Below are 23,973 nucleotides of genomic sequence, written 5' to 3' on the forward strand. Positions count from 1 at the left end.
CTGCAAGTGGATATTTGGAACGCTTTGAGGCCTATGGTGGAAAAGGAAATATCTTCACATAAAAACGAGACAGAGGCATTCTCCGAAACGTCTTTGTGATGTTTGCATTCAACTCACACAGTTGAACATTGCTTTTGATAGAGCAGTTATGAGACACTCTTTTTTTAGAATCTGCAGGTGGATATTTTGTTCACTTGGAGGTCTTTTTTGGAAAACGAAATATCTTCACATAAAAACTAGAAAGAAGCATCCTCGGAAACTTCTTAGTGATGTGTGCAATCAACTCACAGAGTTGAACCTTTCTTTTGATAGAGCAGTTTTGAAACACTCTTTTTGTAGAATCTGCAAGTGGATATTTGGAGCGCTTTGAGGCCTATGGTGGAAAAGGAAATATCTTCACATCAAAACTAGACAGAAGCATTCTCAGAGACTACTTTGTGATGTGTGCATTCAACTCACAGAGTTGAACCTTTCTTTTGATAGGGCAGTTTTGAAACACTCTTTTTGTAGAATCTGAAAATGGATATTTTGAGCGCATTGAGGCCTATGGTTGAAATGGAAATTCCTTCACATAAAAATTAAACAGACAAATTCTCAGAAACTTCTTTGTAATGTGTGCATTCAACTCATAGAGGTGAACCTTTGTTTTGATAGAGCAGTTTTGAATCACTCTTTTTGTAGAATCTGCAAGTGGATATATGGAGCGCTTTGAGCCCTATGGTGGAAAAGGAAATATCTTCACGTAAAAACTAGACAGAAGGATTCTCACAAACTTCTTTGTGATGTGTGCATTCAACTCTGACTTGAAACTTTGATTTGTAGAGCCCTTTTGTAACACTCCTTTTGTAGAATCTGCAAGTGGATATTTTGTTCCCTTTGAGGACTATGGTGGTAAATGTAATATCTTCACATAAAAACCAGACGGAACTATTCTCAGAAACTTCTTTGTGATGTTTGCATTCAACTCACAGAGTTGAACCTTTCTTTTGATACAGTAGTTTTGAAACATTATTTTTGAATTATCTGCAAGTGGATGTTTGGAGTGCTTTGAGACATACGGTGAAAAAGGATATAGGTTCACGTGAAACCTCGAGGGAAGCATTCTCCGAAACTTCTTTGTAATGTGTGCATTCAACTCAGACTTGAACATTTCTTTTGATAGAGCAGTTTTGAAACACTCTTGTTTCAGAATCTGCAAGTGAATATTTGGAGCACTTTGAAACCTATGGAGGAAAGGGAAATATCTTCACATAAAAACTTGACAGAAGCATTCTCAGGATCTTCTTTGTGATGTGTGCATTCAACTCACAGAGTTGAAAATTTCTTTTCATAGAGCAGTTTTATAAAACTCTTTCTGTAGAATCTGCAATTGGATATTTGAAGCGCTTTGAGGCCTATGGTGGAAAAGGACATAGCTTCACATAAAAACTAGACAGAAGCATTCCCCAAAACATCTTTGTGATGTGTGCATTCAGCTCACAGAATTAAACCTTTCTTTTGATAGAGCAGTTTTGAAACATTCTTATTGTGGAATCTGAGAGGGGATATTTTGTTCCCTTTGAGGCCTATGGTGAAAGAGGAAATATCTTCACATAAAAACCAGACAGAAGCATTAACAGAAACTTCTTTGTGATGGGTGCATTCAACGCACAGAGATGAACCATTATTTTGATAGAGAAGTTTTGAAACAGTGTTTTTGTAGAATCTGCAAGTGGATATTTGGAGCGTTTTGAGGCCTATGGGGGAAAAGGAAATATCTACACATAAAAAATAGACAGAAGCATTCTCCGAAACTTGTTTGTGATGTGTGCATTCAACTGAGATTTGAACCATTCTTTTGATAGAGCAGATTTAAAACACTCTTGTTGCAGAATCTGCAAGTGGATATTTATAGCACATTGAGGCCTATGGAAGAAAAGGAAATATCTTCACCTAAATACTAGACAAAAGCTTTCTCAGAATCTTCTTTGTGATGTGGAGATTGAACTCACAGAGTTGAACATTTCTTTTGATAGAGCAGTTTTGAAAGAAACTTTTTTTAAAATCCGCAAGTGGATATTCTGTTCCCTATGAGGCCTATGGTGAAAAAGGAAATATCTTCACATAAAAATCAGACAGAAGCAATCTCAGAAACTTCTTTGAGATGAGTCCATTCAACTCACAGAGTTGAATTTTTCTTATGATACAGAATTTTTGAAACACTGTTTTTGTAGAATCTGCAAGTGGATATTTGGAGCACTTTGAGGCCTATGGTGGAAAAGGAAATAACTTCACATAAAACCTAGACAGAAGCATTCTCAGAAACTTCTTTGTGATGTGTGCATTCATCTCACAGAGTTGAACCTTTCTTTTGATAGAACAGTTTTGAAACGCTGTTTTTGTAGAATGTGCAAGGGGATATTTGGAACGCTTTGAGGCCTGTGGTGGAAAATGAAGTATCTTCACAGAAAAACTACACAGAAGAATTCTCTGAAACTTATTTGTGATGTGTGCATTCATCTCGCAGAGTTGCACCTTTCTTTTGATAGAGCAGTTTTGAAACACTATTTTTGTAGGATCTGCAAGGGGATATTTTGTTCCCTTTGAGGCCTATGTTGATGAACGAGGTATCTTCACATAAAAACTAGACAGAAGCATTTTCCGAAACTTTTTCGTGATGGGTGCATTTAACATACAGAGCTGATCTACTGTTTGAGAGAGCAGTTTTGAAACACTCTTTTTGTAGAATCTGCAAGTGGATATTTTTTTCCCTTTGAGGCCAATGGTGGAAAAGAAATATCTTCACTTAAAAACCAGATGGAAGCATTCTCAGAAACTTCTTTGTGATGTGTGAATTCAACTCGCAGAGTTGAACATTTCTTTTTATAGAGCAGTTTTAAAAAACTCTTTTTGTGGAATCTGCAAGTGGATATTAGGGGCAATTTGAGGCCTATGGTGGAAAAGGAAATATCTTCACATAAAAACTTGACAGAAGCATTCTCAGAAACTTCTTCGTGATGTGTACATTCAATTCCCAGAGTTGAACCTTTCTTTTGATAGAACAGTGTTGAAACACTATTTTTGTAGAATCTGCAAATGGATATTTGGAGCGATTTTAGGCCTGTGGTGGAAAAGGAAATATCTCCACATAAAAACTAGACAGAAGCATTCTCAGAAACATTTTTGTGACGTGTGCATTCAACTCACATTGTTGAACTTTTCTGTTGATAGAGCAGTTTTCAAACACCCTTGTTGTAGAATCCGCAATGGTATATTAGGAGTTCTTTGAAACCTATGGTGGAAAAGGAAATATATTAACATAAAAACTAGACAGAAGCATTCTCTGAAACTTCTTTGTGATCTGTGCATTCAACTTGCAGACTTGAATTTTTCTTTTGATGGAGCAGTTTTCAAACATTCTTTTTGTAGAATCTGCAATGGGATATTTTGTTCCCTTTGAAGCCTATGGTGGAAAATGAAGTATCTTCACATAAAAACAAGGCAGAGTACAGCGTTGAATCTTTCTTTTTGTACAGCAGTTTTATAAAACTTTTTTGTCGTTTCTGCAATTGGATATTTGGAGCACTTTCAGTCCTATGGTGGAAAAGAAAACATCTTCACATAAAAACTAGACAGAACCATTCTCAGAAACTTCTTTGTGATGTGTGCATTCAATGTACAGACTTGAACCTTTCCTTTGATAAAGCAGTTTTGAAACAATCTTTTTGTAGTTTCTGCAAGTGGATATTTGGAACGCTCTGAAGCCTATGGTGGAAAAGCAAATATCTTCACATAAAAACTAGGCAGAAACATTCTCAGAAACTTCTTTGTGATGTGTGCATTCAACTCACAGAGTTGTACCTATGTTTTGATTGAGGAGATTTGAACCTCTCTTTTTGTAGAATCTGCAAGTGGATATTTGGATTCCTTTGCAGCCTAGAGTGGGAAAGGAAATATCTTCAAATTAAAACTACACAGAAGCTTTCTGAGAAACTTCTTTGTGATGTGAGCATTCAACTCACAGAGTTGAACCTATGTTTTGATTGAGCAGTTTTGAATCTCTCTTTTTGTAGAATCTGCAAGTGGATATTTGGATTCCTTTGCAGCCTACGGTGGAAAAGGAAATATCTTCAAATTAAAACTACGCAGAAGTTTTCTGATAAACTTCTTTGTGATGTGAGCATTCAACTCACAGAGTTGAACATATGTTTAGATTGAGCAGTTTTGAATCTCTCTTTTTGTAGCATCTGCAGGTGGATATTTGGAGCGCTTTGAGGCCTACTGTGGAAAAGAAAATATCTTCACAGAAAAACTACACAGAAGCATTCTGAGAATCTTCTTTGTGATTAGTGCACTGATCTCACAGAGTTGATCCCTTTTTTGAGCAGTTTTGCAACACTGTTTTGTAGAATCTGCAAAGGGATATTTGGAGGGATTTGAGGCCTATTTTGGAAAAGAAAATATCTTCACAAAAAAACTACACAGAAGCATTCTGAGGAACCTCTTTATGATGTGTGCATTCAACTCACAGAGTGGAACCTATGTTTTGATTGACCGGTTTTGTACCACTGTTTTGTAGAATCTGTAAGTGGATATTTGGAGTGCTTTGAGGCCAATTGTGGAAAAGGAAATATCTTCACATAAAAGCTACACAGAAGCATTCTGAGAAACTTCTCTCTTATGAGAGCATTAAACTCACAGAGTTAAACCTATCTTTAATTGAGTAGTTTTTAATCTCTCTTTTTGCAGTATCTGCATGTTGATATTGGGAGTGATCTGAGGCCTATTGTGGAAAAGGAAATATCTTCACATAAAAACTACACAGAAGCATTCTGAGAAACTACTTTGGGATGTATGGATTCAACTCACAGAGTTGAACCTATCTTATGATTGAGCAGTTTTGAATCTCTCCTTTTGTAGTATCTGCAAGTGGATATTTGGAACACTTGGCTGCCTAAGTTGTAAAAGGAAGTATCTTCAAATCAAAACTACACAGTAGCATTCTGAGAAACTTCTTTGTCATGTGTGCATTCAACACACAGAGTTCAACCTATGCTTTCATTGAGCAGTATTGAATCTCTCTTTTTGTAGAATCTGCAAATGGATATTTGGAGGGTTTTGAGGCCTATTGTGAGAAAGGAAATATCTTCAGAGAAAAACTACACAGAATCATTCTGAGAACCCACTTTGTGATGAGTGCATTCACTTCACAGAGTTGATCCTTTCTTTTGATTGAGCAGTTTTGAAACAGTGTTTTTGTAGAATCTGCAAAGGGATATATGCACAGCATTGAGGCCTGTTTCGGAAAAGGAAATATCTTCACATAAAAACTACACACAAGCATTCTTAGAAACTACTTTGCGATGTGTGCATTCAACTTACAGAGTTGAACCTATGTTTCAATTGATCAGTTTTACATCTCTCTTTTTGTTGAATCTGTAAGTGGATATTCGGGGCACTTTGATGCCTATTGTGGGAAAGGAAATATCTTCACATAAAAACTAGACAGAAGCATTCTCAGAAACTTCTTTGTGACATGTGCATTCAACACACAGAGTTGAACCTATTTTTTGATTGAGCCGTTTTGAATCTCTCTTTTTGTAGAATCAGCAATTGCATACTTGGAGCCCTTGGCTGCCTATAAAGGAAAAGGAAGTATCTTCACATAGAAACTAGACAGAAGCATTCTGAGAAACATCTATGTGATGTGTGCATTCAACTCACAGAGTTGAACCTTTCTTTTGATAGAGCATTTTTGAAACGCTCTTTATGTAAAATCTGCAAGGGGATATTTGATTCCCTTTGAGGTCAACGTTGGAAAACGAAATATCTTCACATAAAAGCTAGACAGAAGCATTCTCAGCAACCTCTTTGTCATGTGTGCATTCAACTCACAGCGTTGAAACTTTCTTTTGATAGAGCAGCTTTGAAACACTCTTTTTGAAGAATCTGCAAGTGGACATTTAGAGAGTTTGTTTGGGGCGTATGATGGAAAAGGAAATATCTTCACATAAAAACTAGACAGAAGCATTCTCCGAAACTTCATTCTGATGTGCGCATTCAACTCACAGAGTTGAACCTTTATTTTGATAGAGCAGTTATGAAACACTCTTTTCTTAGAATCTGCAAGTGGATATTTGGTTCGCTTGGAGGCCTGTGTTGGAAAACGAAATATCTCACATAAAAACTAGACAGACGCATTCTCAGAAACTTCTTTGAGTGGTGTGCATTGAACTCACAAAGGTGAACTTTTCTTTTGATAGAGCAGTTTTGAAAGAATCTTTTTGTAGAATCTGCAAGTGGATATTTTGAAAGCTTTGAGGCCTATGGTGGAAAAGGAATTATCTTCACATAAAAACAAGACAGAAGCATTCTGAGAAACTTCTATGTGATGTGTGCATTCAACTCACAGACTTCAACCTTTCTTTTGATAGAGCAGTTTGAAACACTCTTTTTGTAGAATCTGTAAGTGGATATTTGGAGCGCTTTGAGGTTTATGGTGGAAAAGGAAATATCTTCACATAAAAACTAGACAGATGCACTCTCTGAAACTTCTTTGTGCTGTGTGCATTCAAATCACTGTCTTGAACCTTTATTTTGATAGAGCAGTTTTGAAACCTCTTTTTGTAGAATCTGCGAGTTCATATTTGGTGTCTTTTGAGGCCTATGGTGGAAAAGGAAATATCTTCATGTAAAAACTGGCCAGAAACATTCTCCGAAACTTATTTGTGATGTGTGCATTCAAATCAGACTTGAAACTTTGTTTTTTACAGCAGTTTTGAAACGCTCTTGTCACAGAATCTGCAAGTGTATATTTGGAGTGCTTTGACACCTATGGAGGAAAGGGAAATATCTTCACATAAAAAGTAGACAGAAGCATTCTCAGGATGTTCCTTGTGATGTTTGCATTCAACACACAGAGTTGAAAATTCCTTTTCATAGAGCAGTTTTGTAAAACTGTTTTTGTAGAATCTGCAAGTGGATATTTGAAGCGCTTTGAGGCCTACGGTGGATAAGGAAATATCTTCACATAAAAATTAGACAGAAGCATTCTCCGAAACTTCTTTGTGATGTGTGCATTCAATTAACAAAGTTGAACCTTTCTTTTGATAGAGCAGTTTTGAAACACTCTTTTTGTGGAATCTGCAAGGGGATATTTTGTTCCCTTTGAGGCCTATGGTGAAAGAGGAAATATCTTCATATAAAAACCAGACAGAAGCATTCTCACAAGCTTCTTTATTATGTGTGCATTCAACTTACAGAGATGAACCATTCTTTTCATAGAGCAATTTTGAAACTCTCTATTTGTAGTATCTGCAAGTGGATATTTGGAGCGTTTTGAGGCCTATGGTGGAATAGGAAATATCTTCACATAAAAACTAGAAAGAAGCATTCTCCAAAACTTCTTTGTGATGTGTGCATTCATCTGAGACTGGAACCTTTCTTTTGATAGAGCAGATTTAAAACACTCTTGTTGCAGAATCTGCAAGTGGATATTTGGAGTGCTTTGAGGTCTATGGAGGAAAAGGAAATATCTTCACATAAAAACTAGATCGAAGTCTTCCCAGAATCTTCTCTGAGATGTGGGCATTCAACTCACAGAGTTGAACCTTTCTTTTCATAGAGTAGTTTTGAAAGACACTTTTTTTCAAATCTGCAAGTGAATATTCTGTTCCCTGTGAGGCCTATGGTGAAAAAGGTAATATCTTCTCATAAAAATCAGACAGAAGCATTCTCAGACACTTCTTTGTGATGTGTGCATTCAACTCACAGTGTTGAACCTTTGTTTTGATAGAGCACTTTTGAAACACTCTTTTTGTAGAATCTGCAAGTGGATATTTGGAGCACTTTGATGCCTATGGTGTAAAAGGAATTATCTTCACATAAAAACTAGGCAGAAGCATTCTCCGAAACTTTTTGTGGTGTGTGCATTCAACTCCCAGAGTTTAAACTTTCTTTTGATAGAGCTTTTTTGAAACAATCTTTTTGTAGAATCTGAAAGTGAATATTTGGGGCGCTTTGAGACTTGTGGTGGAAAAGGAAATATCTTCACATAAAAACTAGACAGAAGCATTCTGTGAAACTTCTTTGTGATTTTTGTATTCAATTCACAGAGTTGAACCTTTTTTTTGATAGAGCAGTTTTGAAACAGTCTTTTTCTAAAAGCTGCAAGTGGATATTTCATTTGAGGCCTATGTTGGAAAACGAAATATCTTCATATAAAAACTAAACAGAAGCATAGTCGGAAACTTCTTTGTGATTTGTGCATTCAACGCACAGAGTTGAACCTTTGTTTTGATAGAGCATTTTTGAAACTCTTTTTGTAAAATCTGCAAGTGGATATATGGAGCGATTTGAGGCCTATGGTGGAAAAGGAAATATCTTCACATAAAAACTAGAGAGAAGCCTTCTCCAAAACTTCTTTGTGATGTGTGCATTCAACACACACAGTTTGATAGAGCAGTTTTGAAACACTCTTTTTGTAGTATCTGTAAGTGGATGTTTGGTTTCCTTTGAGGCCTATGTTGGAGAACGAAATGTCTTCACATAAAAACTAGACAGAAGCATTCTCAGAAACTTCTTTGTGATGTGTGCATTCAACTCTCAGAGTTGAAATTTCTTTTGATAGAGTAGTTCTGAAAAACTCTTTTTGTTGAATCTGCAAGTGGATATTTGGAGCACTTTGAGGCCTATTGTGCAAAATGAAATATCTTCACATAAAACCTAGACAGAAGCATTATCAGAAATTTCTTTGTGATGTTTGCATTCAATTCACAGAGTTGAACCATTGTTTTGATAGAGCAGTTTTGAAACTCTCTTTTTGTAGAATCTGCAAGTGCATGTTTGGAGCACTTTGAGGCCTATGGTAGAAAAGAATATATCTTCACATAAAAACCGGACAGAAGCATTCTCTGAAACTTCTTTGTGATGTCTGCATTGAACTCACCGAGTTGAAACTTTCTTTTGATAGAGCAGTTTTGAAACATTGTTTTTGTAGAATTTGCAAGTGGATATTTGGAATGCTTTGAAGCCTATGGTGGAAAAGGAACTATCTTCACATGAAAACTAGACAGAAGCATTCTCCGAAACTTCTTTGTGATGTGTGCATTCATCTCACAGAGTTGTACCTATGTTTTGTTTGAGCAGTTTTGAATCTCTCTTTTTGTAAGATCTGCAATAGGATATTTGGATTCCTCTGCGACCTATGGTGGAAAAGGAAATATGCTCAAATAAAAACTACACAGAAGCATTCTGAGAAACTTCTTTGTGATGTGTGCGTTCAACTTACAGAATTGAACCTATGTTTTGATTAAGCAGTATTGAATCTCTCTTTTTGTAGAATCTGCAAGTGCATATTTGGAGCGCTTTGAGACCTATGGAAGAAAAGGCTATATCTTCACTTAAAAACCGGACAGAAGCATTCTCTGAAACTTCTTTGTGATGTCTGCATTGAACTCACCGAGTTGAAACTTTCTTTTGATAAAGCAGTTTTGGAACACTCTTTTTGTAGAATTTGCAAGTGGATATTTGGAACGCTTTGAAGCCTATGGTGGAAAAGGGACTATCTTCACGTGAAAACTAGACAGAACCATTCTCAGAAACTTCTTTGTGATGTGTGCATTCATCTCGCAGAGTTGTATCTATGTTTTGTTTGAGCAGTTTTGAATCTCTCTTTTTGTAGGATCTGCAATAGGATATTTGGATTTCTTTGTGACCTACAGTGGAAAAGGAAATATGTTCAAATAAAAACTACACAGAAGCATTGTGAGAAACTTCTTTGTGATGTGTGCATTCAACTTACAGAGTTGAAACCATGTTTTAATTGGGCAGTTTTGATTCTCTTTTTTTGTAGAATCTGCAAGTGGATATTTGGAGTGCTTTGTGGCCTATTGTGGAAAAGGAAATATCTTCACAGAAAACTACACAGAATTCTTCTAAAAAACTTCTTTGTGAGGAGTGCACTCATCTCACATATTTGATCCTTTCCTTTAATAGTTTTTAAACACTGTTTTTGTAGAATCTGCAAAGGGATATTTGGAGGGCTTTGACGCCTATTTTGGAAAAGGAAATATCTTCACAAAAAAACTCCACAGAAGCATTCTGAGAAACTTCTTTGTTATGTGTGCATTCGACTCACAGAGTTGAATATATCCTTTGATTGAGCAGTTTTGAGTCTCTCTTTTTGTAGAATCTGCAAGTGGATATTTGGAGTCCTCTTCCTCCTCCAGTGGAGAAGGACATATCTACAAATTAAAACTACACTGAAGTATTCTGAGAAACTATTTTGTGATGTGTGCAGTCAACTCACAGAGTTGAACCTGTGTTTTGATTGAGCAGTATTGAATCTCTCTTTTTGTAGAATCTGCAAGTGGATATTTGGAACCCTTTGAGGCCTATTGTGGAAAAGGAAATATCTTCAATTAAAACCTACACAGAATAAGTCTCTGAAACTTCTTTGAGATGTGTACATTCAAGTCACAGAGTTGAACCTATGTTTTAATTGAGCAGTTTTGAACCTCTCTTTTTGTAGAATCCGCAAGTCGATATATGGAGTGTTTTGAGGCCAATTTTGGAAAAGGAAATATCTTCACAGAAAAACTACACGGAAGCATTCTGAGAAACTTCTTTGTGATGAGTGCACTCATCTCACAGATTTGAACATTAGTTTTGATTGAGCAGTTTTGAAACAATGTTTTTGTAGAATCTGCAAAGGGATATTTGGAGGGCTTTGAGGCCTATTTTGGAAAGGGAAAAAACTTCAGATAAAAACTACACAGAATCATTCGGAGAAACTGCTCTGTTATGTGTGCATTCAACTCACAGAGGTGAACCTATCTTTTGATTGAGCAGTTTTGAATCTCTCTTTTTCCAGTATCTGCATGTGGATATTTGGAGCGATTTGAGGCCTATTGTGGAAAAGTAAATCTTCACAGAAAAACTACATAGAGGAATTCTGAGAAACTTCTTTGGGATGTGTTCATTCAACTCACAGAGTTGAACCTATCTTTTGAATGAGCAGTTTTGAATCTCTCTTTTTGTAGAATCTGCAAGTGGATATTTAAAGCACTTTGCGGCCTATGGTGGAAAAGGAAATATCTTCAAATAAAAACTACACAGAATCATTCTGAGAAACTTCTATGTGATGTCTGCATTCAACTCAAAGAGTTGACCCTACACTTTGATTGAGCAGTTTTTAATCTCTCTTTTTGCAGTATCTGCATGTGGATAGTTGGAGCTATTTGAGGCCTGTTGTGGAAAGGAAATATCTTCACATATAAACTACACAGAAGCATTCTGAGAAACTACTTTGGGATGTGTGCATTCAACACACAGAGTTGTACCTATCTTTTGATTGAGCAGTTTTGTATCTCTCTTTGTGTAGAAGCTGCAAGTGGATATTTGGAGTCCTTTGAGACTTATTTTGGAAAATGAAATATCTTCACATTAAAAACTACACAGAAGCATTCTGAAAAACTTCTTTGTTATGTGTGCATTCAACTCACAGAGTTGAACCTATCTTTTGATTGAGCAGTTTTTAATATTTCTTTTTGCAGTATCTGCATGTGGATATTTGGAGTGATTGGAGGCCTATTGTGGAAAAGGAAACATCTTCACATAAAAAATACACAAAAGCATTCCGAGAAACTTCTTTGGGATGTCTGCATTCAACTCACAGAGTTGAACCTATCTTTTGATTAACAGTTTTGAATCTCTCTTTTTGCCAAATCTGCAAGTGGATATTTGCAGTCCTTTGTGGCCTACAATGGAGAAGGAAATATCTTCAAATAAAAACTACACTGAAGCATTCTGAGAAACTTCTTTGTTATGTGTGCATTCAACTCACAGAGTTGAACCTACCTTTTGATTGAGCAGTTTTGAATCTCTCTTTTTGCAGTATCTACATGTGGATATTTGGAGCTATGTGAGGCCTATTGTGGAAAAACAAGTATCTTCAAATAAAAACTACTCTGAAGCATTCTGAGAAAGTTCTTTGTGATGTGTGCATTCAACTCCAGTGTTGAACCTATGTTCTCATTAAGCAGTTTTGAAACACTTTTTTGTAGAATCTGCAAGTGGATATTTGGAGCGCATTAAGGTCTAGGGTGGAAAAGGAAATATCTTCACATGAAAACTAGACAGAAGCATTCTGTGAAACTACTTTGTGATGTGTTCATTCATCTCACAGAGTTGAACCCTTCTTTTGATTGATCAGTTTGGAAACACTCTTTTTGTAGAATCTGCAAGTGAATATTTGGAGCGCTTTGAGGCATACGTGGGAAAAGGAAATATCTTCACATAAAAACTAGACAGAAACATTCTCGGAAACTCCTTTTTTGATGTTTGTTTTCAAATCACAGAGTTGAAACTTTCTTTTGATAAAGCAGTTTTGAAACACTCTTTTTGTAGAATCTGAAAGTGGATATTTTGTTCCCTTTGAGGTCAATGGTGAAAAGGGAAATATCTTCACATAAAAACTAGACACAAGCAGTCCCCAAAACTTCTTTGTGATGTGTGCATTGAACTGACAGAGTTCAACCTTTCTTTTGATAGAGCTGTTTTGAAACACACTTTTTGTATAATTTGCAAGTGGATAATTGGAGCTCTTTGAGGACTATGGAGGAAAAGGAAATTTCTTCACATAAAAATTACACAGATGCTTTCTCAGAAACTTCTTTGTGATGTGAGCATTCAATTCGCAGATCTGAAACTTTCTTTTGATAGAGCAGTTTTATAACACTCCTTTTGTAGAATCCGAAAGTGGATATTTGGTTCCATTTGAGGCCTATGTAGGAAAATGAAATATCTTCACATAAAAGCTAGACAGAATCATTCTGAAAAACTTCTTTGTCGTGTGTGCATTCAACTCACAGAGTTGAGCCTTTCTTTAGATAGATCAGTTTTGAAACACTCTTTTTGTAGAATCTGCAAGTGGATATTAAGTTCGCTTTGAGGCCTACGGTGGAAAACGAAATATCTTCACGTAAAAACCAGTCAGAAGCATTCTCAGAAACTTCATTGTGATGTGTGAACACAACTCACAGAGCTGAAACCTTCTTTTGATACAGCAGTTTTATCACACTCTTTTTGATGATTCTGCAAGTGGATATTAGGAGCCATTTGAGGCCTATGTTGGAAAAGGAAACATCTTCACATAAAAACTAGACAGAGGCATTCTCAGAAACTTCTTTGAGATGGGTGCATTCAACTCACAGAGTTGAACCTTTCTTTTCATACAGCAGTTTTGAAACATTCTTTTTGTAGAATCTGCAAGTGAATATTTGGAGCGCTTGGAAGCCTTTGGTGGAAAAGTAAATATCTTCCCATAAAAACTAGACAGAAGCATTCTCCGAAACTTCTTTGTGAGGGGGATATTCAACTCACAGAGTTGAAGCTTTCTTTTGATAGAGCAGTTTTGAATCCCTATTTTTGTAGAATCTGCAAGTGGATATTTGCTGCCCTTTGAGGCCTATGGTGGAAATGGAAATATCTTCACATAAAAACTAGAGAGAAGCATTCTCAGAAACTTCTTTGTGATGCTGGCATTCAACTCACAGAGTTGAACCTTTCTTTTGATAGAGCAATTTTTAAACACTCTTTTTGTAGAATCTACAAGTGGATATTTGGAGTGCTTTGAGGCCTATGGTGGAAAACAAAATATCTTCATATAAAAACTAGACAGAAGCATTCTCAGAAACTTCTTTGTGATGTGTCCATTCAATTCATAGAGTTGCACCATTCTTTTGATAAAGCAGTTTTGAAACACCCTTTTTGTAGACTCTGAAAGTGGATCTTTTGTTCCCTTTGAGTTCAATGGTGGAAATGGAAATATGTTCAAATAAAAACCAGACAGAAGCATTCTCAGAAACTTCTTTGTGCTGTGTGCATTCAACTCACAGAGTTGAACCTTTCTTTTGGTAGAGAGGTTTTATAATGCTCTTTTTGTAGAATCTGCAATTGGATATTGGGAGCAATTTGAGACCTATGGGGGAAAAGCATACATCTTCATATAAAAACAAGACAGAAACATTCTCAGAAACTTCTTTGTCATGTGGGCCTTCATCTCACAGAGTTGAACCTTTCTTTTGATAGAGCAGTTTTGAAACACTCTTTTTGTAGAATCTGCAAGTGGATATTTGGTTCTCTTTGAAGTTTATGTTGGAAAATGAAATATCTTCCATGAAAACTAGACAGAAGCATTTCTAAAAAATTCTTTGTGATGTATACATTCAAATCACAGAGTTGAAAATTTCTTTTGATAGAGCAGTTTTGAAGCACTCTTTTTGTAGAATCTGCAAGTGTATCTTTGGCTCCCTTTGAGTCCTGTGTAGGAAAATGAAATATCTTCACATAAAAACTATACAGAAGCATTCTAAGAAACTTCTTTGTGATGTGCGAGTTCATCTCACAGGATTGAAACTTTCTATTGACACAGTAGTTTTTAAACACTCTTTTTGTAGAATTTGCAAGACGACTTTTGGAGCACTTTGAGGCCTATGGTGGAAAAGGAAATATCCTCACATAAAAACTAGACAGAACCATTCTCAGAAACTTCTTTGTGATATGTGTATTCAACTCACAGAGTTGAACCTTTCTTTTGATAAAGCATTTTTGAAACACTTTTGTTGTAGAATATGCAAGGGGTTGTTTTGTTCTCTTTGAGGCTTATGGTGTAAAACGAAATATCTTCACATAAAAACTAGACAGAAGCATTCTCAAAAACTTCTTTGTGATGTGTGCATTCAACTCACAGTGTTGAACCTTTCTTTTGATAGACCAGTTCTGATACACACTTTTTGTAGAATCTGCAAGTGGATATTTGGAGTGCTTTGAGGCCTATTGCGGAAAAGGAAATATCTTCACATAGTAACTATACAGAAGAATTCTCAGAAATTTCCTTGCAATGTGGGCATTCAACTCACAGAGTTGAAGCTTTCTTTTGATAGAGCAGTTTTGAAACACTCTTTTTGTAGAATCTGCAAGTGGATATTTGGAGCGCTTTGAGGATAATGTTGGAAAAGTAAATGTCTTCTCAGAAAAACTAGACAGAAGCATTCTCTGAAACTTCTTTGTGATGTGGGCATTCAACTCACAGAGTTGAAGCTTTCTTTTGATACAGCAGTTTTGAAAACTCTTTTTGTAGATTCTGCCAGTGGCTATTTGGAGCGCTTTGAAGCCTGTGGTGGATAAGAAAATATCTTCACATAAAAACTAGACAGAAGCATTCTCAGGAACTGCTTTGTGATGTGTACATTGAACCAATAGAGTTGAACCTTTCTTTTGATAGAGCAGCTTTATAACACTCTTTTTGTAGAATCTGCATGTGGATATTTGGAGTGCTTTGTGGCCTATTGTGGAAAAGGAAATATCTTCACAGAAAAACTACACAGAATTCTTCTAAAAAACTTCTTTGTGAGGAGTGCACTCATCTCACATATTTGATCCTTTCCTTTAATAGTTTTTAAACACTGTTTTTGTAGAATCTGCAAAGGGATATTTGGAGGGCTTTGACGCCTATTTTGGAAAAGGAAATATCTTCACAAAAAAACTCCACAGAAGCATTCTGAGAAACTTCTTTGTTATGTGTGCATTCGACTCACAGAGTTGAATATATCCTTTGATTGAGCAGTTTTGAGTCTCTCTTTTTGTAGAATCTGCAAGTGGATATTTGGAGTCCTCTTCCTCCTCCAGTGGAGAAGGACATATCTACAAATTAAAACTACACTGAAGTATTCTGAGAAACTATTTTGTGATGTGTGCAGTCAACTCACAGAGTTGAACCTGTGTTTTGATTGAGCAGTATTGAATCTCTCTTTTTGTAGAATCTGCAAGTGGATATTTGGAACCCTTTGAGGCCTATTGTGGAAAAGGAAATATCTTCAATTAAAACCTACACAGAATAAGTCTCTGAAACTTCTTTGAGATGTGTACATTCAAGTCACAGAGTTGAACCTATGTTTTAATTGAGCAGTTTTGAACCTCTCTTTTTGTAGAATCCGCAAGTCGATATATGGAGTGTTTTGAGGCCAATTTTGGAAAAGGAAATATCTTCACAGAAAAACTACACGGAAGCATTCTGAGAAACTTCTTTGTGATGAGTGCACTCATCTCACAGATTTGAACATTAGTTTTGATTGAGCAGTTTTGAAACAATGTTTTTGTAGAATCTGCAAAGGGATATTTGGAGGGCTTTGAGGCCTATTTTGGAAAGGGAAAAAACTTCAGATAAAAACTACACAGAATCATTCGGAGAAACTGCTCTGTTATGTGTGCATTCAACTCACAGAGGTGAACCTATCTTTTGATTGAGCAGTTTTGAATCTCTCTTTTTCCAGTATCTGCATGTGGATATTTGGAGCGATTTGAGGCCTATTGTGGAAAAGTAAATCTTCACAGAAAAACTACATAGAGGAATTCTGAGAAACTTCTTTGGGATGTGTTCATTCAACTCACAGAGTTGAACCTATCTTTTGAATGAGCAGTTTTGAATCTCTCTTTTTGTAGAATCTGCAAGTGGATATTTAAAGCACTTTGCGGCCTATGGTGGAAAAGGAAATATCTTCAAATAAAAACTACACAGAATCATTCTGAGAAACTTCTATGTGATGTCTGCATTCAACTCAAAGAGTTGACCCTACACTTTGATTGAGCAGTTTTTAATCTCTCTTTTTGCAGTATCTGCATGTGGATAGTTGGAGCTATTTGAGGCCTGTTGTGGAAAGGAAATATCTTCACATATAAACTACACAGAAGCATTCTGAGAAACTACTTTGGGATGTGTGCATTCAACACACAGAGTTGTACCTATCTTTTGATTGAGCAGTTTTGTATCTCTCTTTGTGTAGAAGCTGCAAGTGGATATTTGGAGTCCTTTGAGACTTATTTTGGAAAATGAAATATCTTCACATTAAAAACTACACAGAAGCATTCTGAAAAACTTCTTTGTTATGTGTGCATTCAACTCACAGAGTTGAACCTATCTTTTGATTGAGCAGTTTTTAATATTTCTTTTTGCAGTATCTGCATGTGGATATTTGGAGTGATTGGAGGCCTATTGTGGAAAAGGAAACATCTTCACATAAAAAATACACAAAAGCATTCCGAGAAACTTCTTTGGGATGTCTGCATTCAACTCACAGAGTTGAACCTATCTTTTGATTAACAGTTTTGAATCTCTCTTTTTGCCAAATCTGCAAGTGGATATTTGCAGTCCTTTGTGGCCTACAATGGAGAAGGAAATATCTTCAAATAAAAACTACACTGAAGCATTCTGAGAAACTTCTTTGTTATGTGTGCATTCAACTCACAGAGTTGAACCTACCTTTTGATTGAGCAGTTTTGAATCTCTCTTTTTGCAGTATCTACATGTGGATATTTGGAGCTATGTGAGGCCTATTGTGGAAAAACAAGTATCTTCAAATAAAAACTACTCTGAAGCATTCTGAGAAAGTTCTTTGTGATGTGTGCATTCAACTCCAGTGTTGAACCTATGTTCTCATTAAGCAGTTTTGAAACACTTTTTTGTAGAATCTGCAAGTGGATATTTGGAGCGCATTAAGGTCTAGGGTGGAAAAGGAAATATCTTCACATGAAAACTAGACAGAAGCATTCTGTGAAACTACTTTGTGATGTGTTCATTCATCTCACAGAGTTGAACCCTTCTTTTGATTGATCAGTTTGGAAACACTCTTTTTGTAGAATCTGCAAGTGAATATTTGGAGCGCTTTGAGGCATACGTGGGAAAAGGAAATATCTTCACATAAAAACTAGACAGAAACATTCTCGGAAACTCCTTTTTTGATGTTTGTTTTCAAATCACAGAGTTGAAACTTTCTTTTGATAAAGCAGTTTTGAAACACTCTTTTTGTAGAATCTGAAAGTGGATATTTTGTTCCCTTTGAGGTCAATGGTGAAAAGGGAAATATCTTCACATAAAAACTAGACACAAGCAGTCCCCAAAACTTCTTTGTGATGTGTGCATTGAACTGACAGAGTTCAACCTTTCTTTTGATAGAGCTGTTTTGAAACACACTTTTTGTATAATTTGCAAGTGGATAATTGGAGCTCTTTGAGGACTATGGAGGAAAAGGAAATTTCTTCACATAAAAATTACACAGATGCTTTCTCAGAAACTTCTTTGTGATGTGAGCATTCAATTCGCAGATCTGAAACTTTCTTTTGATAGAGCAGTTTTATAACACTCCTTTTGTAGAATCCGAAAGTGGATATTTGGTTCCATTTGAGGCCTATGTAGGAAAATGAAATATCTTCACATAAAAGCTAGACAGAATCATTCTGAAAAACTTCTTTGTCGTGTGTGCATTCAACTCACAGAGTTGAGCCTTTCTTTAGATAGATCAGTTTTGAAACACTCTTTTTGTAGAATCTGCAAGTGGATATTAAGTTCGCTTTGAGGCCTACGGTGGAAAACGAAATATCTTCACGTAAAAACCAGTCAGAAGCATTCTCAGAAACTTCATTGTGATGTGTGAACACAACTCACAGAGCTGAAACCTTCTTTTGATACAGCAGTTTTATCACACTCTTTTTGATGATTCTGCAAGTGGATATTAGGAGCCATTTGAGGCCTATGTTGGAAAAGGAAACATCTTCACATAAAAACTAGAGAGGCATTCTCAGAAACTTCTTTGAGATGGGTGCATTCAACTCACAGAGTTGAACCTTTCTTTTCATACAGCAGTTTTGAAACATTCTTTTTGTAGAATCTGCAAGTGAATATTTGGAGCGCTTGGAAGCCTTTGGTGGAAAAGTAAATATCTTCCCATAAAAACTAGACAGAAGCATTCTCCGAAACTTCTTTGTGAGGGGGATATTCAACTCACAGAGTTGAAGCTTTCTTTTGATAGAGCAGTTTTGAATCCCTATTTTTGTAGAATCTGCAAGTGGATATTTGCTGCCCTTTGAGGCCTATGGTGGAAATGGAAATATCTTCACATAAAAACTAGAGAGAAGCATTCTCAGAAACTTCTTTGTGATGCTGGCATTCAACTCACAGAGTTGAACCTTTCTTTTGATAGAGCAATTTTTAAACACTCTTTTTGTAGAATCTACAAGTGGATATTTGGAGTGCTTTGAGGCCTATGGTGGAAAACAAAATATCTTCATATAAAAACTAGACAGAAGCATTCTCAGAAACTTCTTTGTGATGTGTCCATTCAATTCATAGAGTTGCACCATTCTTTTGATAAAGCAGTTTTGAAACACCCTTTTTGTAGACTCTGAAAGTGGATCTTTTGTTCCCTTTGAGTTCAATGGTGGAAATGGAAATATGTTCAAATAAAAACCAGACAGAAGCATTCTCAGAAACTTCTTTGTGCTGTGTGCATTCAACTCACAGAGTTGAACCTTTCTTTTGGTAGAGAGGTTTTATAATGCTCTTTTTGTAGAATCTGCAATTGGATATTGGGAGCAATTTGAGACCTATGGGGGAAAAGCATACATCTTCATATAAAAACAAGACAGAAACATTCTCAGAAACTTCTTTGTCATGTGGGCCTTCATCTCACAGAGTTGAACCTTTCTTTTGATAGAGCAGTTTTGAAACACTCTTTTTGTAGAATCTGCAAGTGGATATTTGGTTCTCTTTGAAGTTTATGTTGGAAAATGAAATATCTTCCATGAAAACTAGACAGAAGCATTTCTAAAAAATTCTTTGTGATGTATACATTCAAATCACAGAGTTGAAAATTTCTTTTGATAGAGCAGTTTTGAAGCACTCTTTTTGTAGAATCTGCAAGTGTATCTTTGGCTCCCTTTGAGTCCTGTGTAGGAAAATGAAATATCTTCACATAAAAACTATACAGAAGCATTCTAAGAAACTTCTTTGTGATGTGCGAGTTCATCTCACAGGATTGAAACTTTCTATTGACACAGTAGTTTTTAAACACTCTTTTTGTAGAATTTGCAAGACGACTTTTGGAGCACTTTGAGGCCTATGGTGGAAAAGGAAATATCCTCACATAAAAACTAGACAGAACCATTCTCAGAAACTTCTTTGTGATATGTGTATTCAACTCACAGAGTTGAACCTTTCTTTTGATAAAGCATTTTTGAAACACTTTTGTTGTAGAATATGCAAGGGGTTGTTTTGTTCTCTTTGAGGCTTATGGTGTAAAACGAAATATCTTCACATAAAAACTAGACAGAAGCATTCTCAAAAACTTCTTTGTGATGTGTGCATTCAACTCACAGTGTTGAACCTTTCTTTTGATAGACCAGTTCTGATACACACTTTTTGTAGAATCTGCAAGTGGATATTTGGAGTGCTTTGAGGCCTATTGCGGAAAAGGAAATATCTTCACATAGTAACTATACAGAAGAATTCTCAGAAATTTCCTTGCAATGTGGGCATTCAACTCACAGAGTTGAAGCTTTCTTTTGATAGAGCAGTTTTGAAACACTCTTTTTGTAGAATCTGCAAGTGGATATTTGGAGCGCTTTGAGGATAATGTTGGAAAAGTAAATGTCTTCTCAGAAAAACTAGACAGAAGCATTCTCTGAAACTTCTTTGTGATGTGGGCATTCAACTCACAGAGTTGAAGCTTTCTTTTGATACAGCAGTTTTGAAAACTCTTTTTGTAGATTCTGCCAGTGGATATTTGGAGCGCTTTGAAGCCTGTGGTGGATAAGAAAATATCTTCACATAAAAACTAGACAGAAGCATTCTCAGGAACTGCTTTGTGATGTGTACATTGAACCAATAGAGTTGAACCTTTCTTTTGATAGAGCAGCTTTATAACACTCTTTTTGTAGAATCTGCATGTGGATATTTGGAGTGCTTTGAGGCCTATGGCGGAAAAGCAGATATCTTCACATAAAAAAAAGAAGAATTCTCAGAAACTTCTTTGTCATGTGGGCATTCAACTCACAGAGTTGAACTTTTGTTTTGATGTAACAGTTTTGAAACGCTTATTTTTTATAATCTGCAAGTGGATATTTAGTTCCCTTTGAGGCCTATGGTGAAAAAGTTTATATCTTCACATAAAAACGACACAAGCATTCTCAGAAACTTCTTTGTTTGAGTGCATTCAAGTCACAGAGTTGAACTTTTCTTTTGATAGAGCAGTTTTGAAAGACCCTTTTGTATAATCTGCAGGTGGATATTTGCAGCACTTTGAGGCCTTTGTGGAAGAGGAAATATCTTCACATAAAAACTAGACAGAAGCATTCTCAGACACTTCTTTGTGATGTGGGCATTCAACTCACAGAGTTGAACCTTTCTTTTGACAGAGCAGTTTTGAAACACTCTTTTTGTAAAATCTGCACGTGGACATTTGGAGTGTTTTCAGGCCTATGGTAGAAAATGAAATATCTTCACATAAAAACTAGATAGAATCATTCTCTGATACTTCTTTTTTTTGTGGGCATTCAACTGACAGTATTCAACCTTTTTTTTGATAGAGCAGTTTTGGAACACTCTTTTTGTACAATCTGCAAGTGGATATTGGAGCACTTTGAGGTCTATGGTGGAAAAGGAAATATCTTCACATAAAAACTAGACAGAAGCATTCTCCGAAACTACTTTGTGATGTGGGCATTCAACGGACAGAATTCAAGCTCCCTTTTGATAGAGCAGTTTTGAAATAATCTTTTTGTAGAATCTTCAAGTGGATATTTTGTTCCCTTTGAGGCCTATGGTGGAAAACGATATATCTTCACATTAAAAGAAGACAGAAGCATTCTCAGAAACTGCTTTGTGATGTCTGCATCCATTTCACAGAGTTGAACATTCCTTTTGGTAGAGCAGTTTTGAAACACTCTTTTTGAAGAATCTACAAGTGGTCATTTGGAGCGCTTTGAGGGCTACATTGGAAAAGGAGATATTTTCACATAAAAACTAGACAGAAGCATTCTCAGAAATTTCGTGGTGATGTGTGCATTCAACTCACACAGTTGAACCATTCTTTTGATAGAGCAATTTTGAGACAGTTTTTTTGTAGAATCTGAAAGTGGATATTTGGAGCGCTTTGAAGCCTGTGGTGGAAAAGGAAATATCTTCACGTATAAACCAGACAGAAACATTCTCAGAAACTTCTTTGTGATGTGTGCATTCAACTCACAGAGTTGAACTTTTCTTTTGATAGAGCAGATTTGAAACAGTCTTCTTGTAAAATCTGCAAGAGGATATTTGGAATGCTTTGAGGCCTATGGTGGAAAAGGAAATATCTTCTCATAAAACCTAGACAGAAGCCTTCTCAGAAACTTCTTTGTGATCTGGGCGTTCAACTCATAGAGTTGAACTATTCTTTTGATAGACCAGTTTTGAAACACTCCTTTTGTAGAATTTGCAAGTGGATATTTTGTTCCCTTTGAAGCATATTGTGGAAATGGAAATGTTTTCACATAAAAACCAGAGAGAAGCATTCTCAGAAACTTCTTTGCAATGTATGCATTCAACTCACAGAGGTGAACCTTTCTTTTGCTGGAGCAGTTTTGAAACACACTTTTTGAATAATCTGCAAGTGGATGTTTTGTTTCCTTGGAGGTCTATGGTGAAAAAGGAAATATCTTGACATAAAAACCAGACAGAAGCCTTCTCAGAAACTATTTTGTGATGTGGATATTCAACTCACATAGTTGAACCTTCCTTTCGATAGAGCAGTTGTGAAACTCTTTTTGTAGAATCTGCAAGAGGACAATTGAAGCGCTTTGAGGCCTATGGTTGAAAAGGAAATATCTTCATATAAAAACTAGACAGAAGCATTCTCAGAAACTTCTTTGTGATGTGTGCAATCAACTAACAGTGTTGAACCTTTCTTTTGATAGAGCAGTTTTGATACACTCTTTTTGTAGAATCTGCAACAGGACAATTGGAGCCTTTGAGGCCTATGATGGAAAAGGAAATGTCTTCAAATAAAAACTACACAGAAGCATTCTAAGAAACCTCTTTGGGATGTATGCATTCACCTCACGGAGTTGAACGTGTGTTTTCATTGAGCATTTTTGAAACACTGTTTTTGTAGAATCTGCAAGTGGATATTTGGAGCGCTTTGAGGCCTGTATCGAAAAGGAAATATCTTCACAGAAAAACTACCCAGAAGCATTATGAGAAACTTCTTTATGATGAGTGCACTCACCTCAGAGAGTTGATCCTTTCTGTTGGTTGGGCAGTTTTGAAACACTGTTTTTCTAGGATCTGCAAAGGGTTATTTGGAGGGCTTCGAGGCCTATTTTGGAAAAAGAATTATCTTCACATTAAAAACTACAAAGAAGCATTCTGAGAAACTTCTTTGTGATGTGTGCATTCAGCTCACAGAGTTGAACCTATCTTTTGATTGAGCAGTTTTGAATCTCTCTTTTTGCAGAATCTGCAAGTGGATATTTGGAGACCTTGGTTGCCTATGGTGGAAAAGGAAATATCTTCAAATAAAACTACACAGAAACATTCTGAGAAACTCCTTTGTGATGTGTGCATTCAACTCACAGAGTTGAACCTATCTTTTGATTGAGCAGTTTTGAATCTCTCTTTTCGCAGTATCTGCATGTGGATATTTGGAGCGATATGAGTCCTATCGTGGAAAAGGAAATATCTTCACATAAAAACTACACAGAAGCATGCTGAGAAACTTCTTTGGGATGTGTGCATTCAACTCACAGAGTTGAACCTATGTTTTGATTTAGCAGTTTTGAATCTCTCTTTTTCTTGTATCTGCAAGTGGATATTTGGAATCCTTTGCTGCCAACGGTGGAAAAGGAGATATTTTCAAATAAAAACTCCACTGAAGCATTCTGAGAAACTTCTTTGTGAAGTCTGCATTCAACCCACAGAGATGAAACTATGTTTTGATTGAGCAGTTTTGAAACACTGTTTTTGTAGAATCTGCAAGGGATATTTGGAGCGCTTTGAGGCCTATTGTGGAAAAGGAAATATCTTCACATAAAAGCTACACAGAAGCATTCTGAGAAACTTATTTGTTATGTGTGCATTCAACACACTGTGATGAACCTATCTTTTGATGTAGCAGTTTTGAATCT

This window comes from Pan paniscus, chromosome 4 (genome assembly GCF_029289425.2).
Source record: "Pan paniscus chromosome 4, NHGRI_mPanPan1-v2.0_pri, whole genome shotgun sequence".
Lineage (NCBI taxonomy): Eukaryota > Metazoa > Chordata > Mammalia > Primates > Hominidae > Pan > Pan paniscus.